At 35.2% G+C, this 7,305-nt stretch overlaps 1 pseudogene; it reads left to right on the top strand.

Annotated features, from left to right (window-relative positions):
* Window positions 1-5,970: 5,970 nt before the first annotated feature.
* On the top strand, window positions 5,971-7,021 carry LOC118892944 (annotated as a pseudogene).
* Window positions 7,022-7,305: the final 284 nt, after the last annotated feature.

Below are 7,305 nucleotides of genomic sequence, written 5' to 3' on the forward strand. Positions count from 1 at the left end.
CTGGTTTTACTGTGGAAGGTGATTTGAAGGAGGGTAAGGCTGGAAGCGGGTGGACAGGTCAGGGATCTAATTTGATAGCTCTAGTGAGAAATGATGAGACTGGAATTCTGGTAGGAGGGTTGCAAAGGAGGTGGGTGGATTCAGGAAATGTTGTGATGCCAAAAAAAGAAAAAATAGATCTTAGAGACTAATAGGTTAGAAATTTGTGAGTGTGCTAAATGTGTTCATTGCTAAGGAAATGGTCTCCTATTGTACAATCAGTGTGAAAGACATCAGGCTCACTGAAAATTTGGATTTCAAATGGCATGAATTTATTATATTTTAAGAGATCAAGAACACATCAAATAAATTCTGTAATAGATCTTTAAATCAGAGTACACAACTGCTATTAATTTTTTTCATCCACCTATTAAATTTTAGCTTTTAATGGGTAGGGCTTGATGCTTGCTTTATGTTGATAGACTCAATTTTTAAAAGGTATTGATATGTGGAGGGGCCATGTCATGGAAATCTGGGGATAGGAGCTGCTTTTGTAAGGCAGGGTGGTCAGCTTCATTGAAATAAGTAGAAGCAATCTGCTTTCTTTCTGTAATTAACATTTCTTTTTCATGCAGTGTCCATCCTTTCTCTTATGATTATGTAAAATGGACTGGACGCCATTGTTTCTTTTGAGCAACGTGATGACCAATGAAATTGACCTAGATGCTCTGCATCCAAAAAGACCTTTAGCGAGCCAGGTGTCATGCCTTGTAGGCAGCAGAGGGCTTTTGCTGTCCATTTCTCTTAGCGTCTACAGCTGTATAGAATGTAGCCACAGCGATTAAGCAGGGCTGAGGGAATTGTGAATAATCCCAGGAGTGCAGTTGCTCTAGAATAAAAAGGAGCAAGTTTGGCAATCTCATTTAAATAATAGTTATTTCTCACATGGATGGCAATTTTGTTAAAGCTTATGAGAGCCGTAGTGCAAGTGGGGTTCAAAGTGAAGCGACCCAGTTTTCCAGATCAACAAACAGCTGAAACAAGTGACTTGAACTCTTTCTCTTCGATCTATACGTAAGCCTGTTTGTGCTAAGCCTGGGGAAAAAGGAGTAGTGTTAGCACAGCATTTCAAAAAACAATTGGATTCAAAACCTGACAGATATGGATTTAAATCTCAATTTATTATTTGCTCACAGTATGATGCTGAGGAATTTACCTTACCTTTACCTTATGGAGATCATGGTATCAACCTCTCACTTTTTTTGGGGTGGAGGGGCTTGTTGTTGAGGTATTTTTGAAGCCAATCCAGACATTGTATAATCTCCTATATACTTCAGTATCTGTATTATATATAAAGTATATATTTCTAAAATATAGGGACATTTTCTCATATTTGCACAATGCAACCATCACACCTACCAAAATTATCTTTTAAAATTTGAATTAGTATTTAAAAGGACCATACGTAATATTTTATTGTTATGTCTCTTAAATATACTTAGAACAATTTCTACTGTCATTTTTTTTTTTTAATGCCATTGATTCGATAAAGAAAATGAGTCAGTTGTTGAGGTAGACAGAGTAATGGCCCCCAGAGATGATCACACCCTAATCCCCAGAACCTGTGAATGTTACCTCACAGGGAAAAGGGGTATTTGCTGATGTGATTAAGTTAAGGACATTGAGGTGGGAGGAGTTACCTAGGTTATCCAGGTGTGACCAATGTAATCACAAGGGTACTTAAAATGGAAGAAAGAGACGGGAGAGGAGGTTCAGAGGGAAATGTGGTTGCAAGAGAGTGGTCAGAGAGATGGAATATTGCTAGCTTTGAAGATAGAAGCAGGGGACCACAAACCAAGGAATGGGGATGACTTCTATGAGCTGAAAGAGGCAAAGAAATGGATTCTCCACTGAGCCTCCAAAGAGAAATGCAGCTCTGACCATACTTAGATTTTATCCTGGTGAGACCTGTGTGGGACTTCTAACCTACAGAACTGTAAGGTAAGAATTTTGTGTTGTTCTAAGCCACTAATTTTTTTTTTTTTTTAATAGCTTGTTACACCAGCCATAGAAAATTAATATAGTTGTCTTGCAGAGCATTTACATTCTGGGTTTGTTTGTTTGATTCTTTGTGGTATAAGTTAACTTTTCCTATCCTTTGTATTCATTGTAATATAATTCAGCTAGAATCTTAACTACATTTAGGTTAGACTTTTTTCTCTGTGGCAAAATACTTCAGTGGTGGTGTTTTAAACTTCATATTGTGTGTAGTCATCCAACGTGCAATGTCTGCTTGTTTTAACTAAGATTCATCACTGGGTTCAGGTGGTGGTGTCTTGATCCCAGCTAACATTTTATCTATTGGTATAATGTGCTAGTATAATCTACTGATAAACATTGCCTGGATCAATTATTCCATTAGTGGTTATAAAATTATGATTTTAAAACTTTGATCATTGCACATTTATTGGTTGGAATTTATCTGTAAAGAATCATTTTCTTTTATAAACTAAGTTGATTTGGTTACACTGAAATAATTTGTGCAAGAAAGTCAGGATAAATGTTTAATTATTTCCTTTTACATGTCAATTTTCAGAATAAGGAGTTGGTGTTGTTTACTCTTTGTAAAATTAGTTGGAGTTTTGGATTTCTGTCTTTCCTTATCCTTTTTAGAAAAATCACTATGAACTAATAAGTTTGTTTTAATACTAGTGTGTTGGATCATTTGCATTAATTAATGTATCATTTGTGTACTCAAGTTGTTCCATCTTTGGCCCCTTCATCTTGGCTCTGTGCCATTTGGATAAGACCCAAATTCATTGGTGGCTTCTGTTTTCAGTTGTAATAAGATAACACATTCTCATCTTGTATATTTCCTACCCCAAGTCTGTAATTACCATTTCTCCAATCAAATATATTGACATACATATTGCAGGTTATCCCACTGAATATATATTTGTTATTATAATTTACTGAACAATTCTCTACAATTGGGCATTTAGGTTCTCTGCAATTAGCCATTTAGGTTTTTTCACTTCTTGTGCAGCTGTGTTGTCTGAAACACAAGTAAATACATTGAATTTAATATTACTTGTGATTACATTTTAGCTATTTTTCAGAGATAGAAATTTAGGAATCTAATGGCCATAATCATATAACATCACCACATTTTTGAGATACATTTTACACAGTCAGTATTGTGTGAAGCATTATGGAGAACAAAAATGTAAAGCAGGGCCCTTGCTCTTAAAAATTCAACATTGCAATTTGAATGATCAAAATGCACCATATCTACTAAAGTTAAGCAGTAAATACGTTAATAAAGAGACCTTGCTCATTTCAAAGTTTCTTGACTGCCTTGTAAAAAAAAAAAAACAAAAAAAACCAGTGGGACCCTCCCAAATTGCCTAATACTGACATAGAGAAATTTGTGGGTGGTTGAGTATTCATTATGTATATGAGTCCTAGCAATTAAGAGAATGAAATGGAAAAAACATTGTCAGAGAAAAATTGGACCACACAAGTTAAACAGGCAAGGAAGGTTTTGTTCAAAACTGTTACAGTATGGGAGAGTTTGAACTTAACTCCATTGAGAGCTGGAGACTTTTTAAGAGCTGGAGTGGGGTGTGGAGAATACAGGCCACCTGAGTTTGCTAATTGGCCTTGCCCATAGGTAAGCTGTACTTTCCGGTATCTTCATGGTAGCAGGAGTTTTACAAACTGGAGCAAGGTGTCCCTTGAAGTTAGGCTCCTACCCTCCCCCAAAGACTGTTAGATAGAGGTGTTATCTTCCTGGATGATTGCATTCTAAAGAGATGGTTTCCAGATACTTGCAAAAGACTTCTCCCAGTCTTAAAGCTGGCGAGAGACTTTTGAAGGAGATGTATACATTACAGAGGTGGCAGAGTAAATATTTGCCATGGTAAGTTTTTTAAAGTAAATGCTCTAAGTAAAGGGAGGTCAGGGGACCTATGGTCAGGAAGAAATTTGTCTAAAATTTAGTCAAGCTGAGGGGAACATTAGGCTGTCTTGGTATTTGATAACTTAAAATTTTGTGAAATTATTTAATGATGAATTCCATGATTATAAATTAAGTCTAATTTCAATCATATATTCTGTCATAATCTGCATTTATTCATTTCCTCATAATTCGGTGTGCGTGGTAATACTTTGTGTAGAACACAAAAAACAATGGGAACTAATTGTAAATTGAAAAATTTTAGAAAATTAATGAAAGTGGTATTAAGTGTAAATTACAAACAAAACTGATAAAATTATAGCAGAGATGGGGCAATTAACAATTGAAAAAGAAAATCTGCATGGGTATTGATATAACTGAGTTTCAACAGAGAATGATTTGAGTATTAATAGATTAAGGAAGACTTATTGAAAATTTGATAAAAAGTCAATAACAAAAACATAAAGAGGATAAAGTCAAATGCAAAATGATGAGTGTAGATTTATCTTATCATAAAATTTGTCAGAAAAATACACCCTGGAAACATTTGAACCATAATTATTCTAAAATATTAAAGAATCATAATCACAACCTAAAATTCATAATTTTTATAATTTTAGTTTGATTTGTAAAGGTAATATCCAATCGATCTTTTTATTCACTATTTAATCATTTTACTCTATTTTATGTGGATTAACTTTTATCCATACCAATTATTCAGACAATAAAGAACTCATTTTCTAAAATAGAAAATTTTAACAAATACTGAAATTTTGATAATAGGTAAATGATAATGGCTGAAACAAAAGGCTAGAATGCTTTCTCTAGAAAATAAATGGAGCTATGCTTTTCATTGTACATTTAAATCTGCAGAAAGCAATACTATATATTGCTATAAGTACATTTATAGAAGGATATGCACAACCTCAGGATGATGATTTGGTGGGAAGGCATTGAGTTGGAGGAAGCAGAGGGTGGAGGGGGAGACTTAAAAATATCTAACATCCCATTTCTTAAAAATAAATTACATTTGGAAAGAAGTTAACCTCTGTTAAATCTGAGTGATAGATTGAATATTGTATTATTTGCATTTTTTCCATGTTCAAAAAAAGAAAAAAACAAACTTTTATCTTACCTGTTGCTTTTTCTCACTAGAATATAATCTTTTAGGGGGAAGAGATGATGCCTTATTCACTTTTGCATTATTCCCCTTGTTTAAACCAGAGATTTTCAAATGTAGGATGCTGTAGCTCCTCTCTCTATTGAATTGGAAGATCCTTAAGTTGTGGATTTGAGGTTTATAATAATTTAAGTGATTTTGACATTTGGGACACCTTTTTATATTTCTCTAATTGGTATGAACTTAGTCATTGGTAAATTGACTTATGGTGATTAGATTAAATATAGAACAGCAAGGGTGATTGTATTGTGTAGGGTATTTAATTTTGCTTCCCTTAATCAAAAAATCATGTGATAGTCTTCCTTCTTTCCTTTCTTCCTTCCTTCTTTCCTTTCTTCCTTCTTTTATTTTGACTTCCAGTCATTCAGAGAAACTAAATGAAATTGTCCAGGTACTAAGTAAATAGCAGTAGCATATTTACTCAAACAAGAGGAAGAATACTTCTAATTTTTATTAATTACGAAAAAAACATATCTTTAATTTGAAGAGTTTGAACTGACTCTCAGTCAGCACTGCCTCTAGAACACAAATTCTACCCTGGGTTGAAATGGAGTCTTCACAATGATCTCAAAAGCCACACTCAGTGTCTCAGGGGTTAACGACAGCTCTTGCCTTGATAAAATAGTCAAAGCTTTTTCACTTGTCTTTTGTATTCTTAAGGGGTTAACATACAGATCAGGACTTAATTTAGTACAAATCTTTTGCACTTGCATCTGTCTGCCTGTCTAATTAACTCTACGTAATAAACAACTCCTCGCCCTGGTGTGATTCCGTCCTGCACAACTGTTCCCTGGAATGGTAGTCTTTTATCTCCGTCCACCTTCTCTCCCACCTAAGTGCGTGCCACCAACCCATGGAAGATTCGATGGACATGGACATGAGCTCCTGAGGCCCAAGAACTATCTTTTCAGTTGTGAACTAAAGGCCGACAAAGATTATCACTTTAAGGTGGATAATGATGAAAGTGAGCACCAGTTATCTTTAAGAACGGTCAGTTTAGGGGCTGGCGCAAAGGATGAATTGCACGTTGTCGAAGCAGAGGCGATGAATTATGAAGGCGGTCCAATTAAAGTAACACTAGCAACTTTGAAAATGTGCAGCCAATTTTTTCCCTTGGGGGCTTTGAAATAACACCACCTGTGGTCTTACGGTTGAAGTATGGTTCAGGGCCTGTGAATATTAGTGGACAGCACTTAGTAGCTATGGAGGAAGATGCAGAATCAGAAGGTGAAGAGGAGGAAGATGTGAAACTCCTAAGTATATCTGGAAAGTGCTCTGCCCCTGGAAGTGGTAGAAAGGTTCCACAGAAAAAAGTAAAACTTGCTGCTGATGAAGATGAAGGTGATGATGAAGATGATGATGAAGATGATGATGAAAATGAAGATGATGATGACTTTGATGATAAGGAAGCTGAAGAAAAAGCTACAGTAAAGAAATCTGTACAAGGTACTCCAGCCAAAAATGCGCAAAAACCAAACCAGAATGGAAAAGACTCAAAACCATCAACACCAAGATCAAAAGGTCAAGAATCCTTCAAAAAAACAGGGAAAAACTCCTAAAGCACCAAAAGGACCAAGCTCTGTAGAAGACATTAAAGCAAAAATGCAGGCAAGTATAGAAAAAGGTGGTTCCCTTCCCAAAGTGGAAGCCAAATTCATCAATTATGTGAATTGTTTCTGGATGACTGACCAGGAGGCTGTTCAAGATCTCTGGCAGTGGAGGAAGTCTCTTTAAGAAAATAGTTTAAAAAGTTTGTTAAAATTTTCTGTCTTATTTCATTTCTGTAACAGTTGATATCTGGCTGTCCTTTTTATAATGCGGAGTGAGAACTTTCCCTACCGTGTCTGATAAATGTTGTCCAGGTTCCATTGCCAAGAATGTGTTGTCCAAAATACCTGTTTAGTTTTTAAAGATAGGACTCCACCCTTTGCATGGTTTTAAGTATGTATGGAATGTTATGATAGGACATAGTAGTAGTGGTGGTCAGACAAATGGAAATGGTGTGGAGGCAAAAATATATATGTTAAATAAACTTAGTATTTTAATACAGTAAAAACAAAACAAAACAAAAACCAGCTCCTCACCCTGAAACACTGATAGGTTTTGATTTAAAGAAAATTTGATGTATTGCCTTTGTCTTTAAGAAATTCACTCTGTAGAAACTTGCTTATGAACTATTTTGACCAGA

This window comes from Balaenoptera musculus, chromosome 3 (genome assembly GCF_009873245.2).
Source record: "Balaenoptera musculus isolate JJ_BM4_2016_0621 chromosome 3, mBalMus1.pri.v3, whole genome shotgun sequence".
Classification (NCBI taxonomy): domain Eukaryota; kingdom Metazoa; phylum Chordata; class Mammalia; order Artiodactyla; family Balaenopteridae; genus Balaenoptera; species Balaenoptera musculus.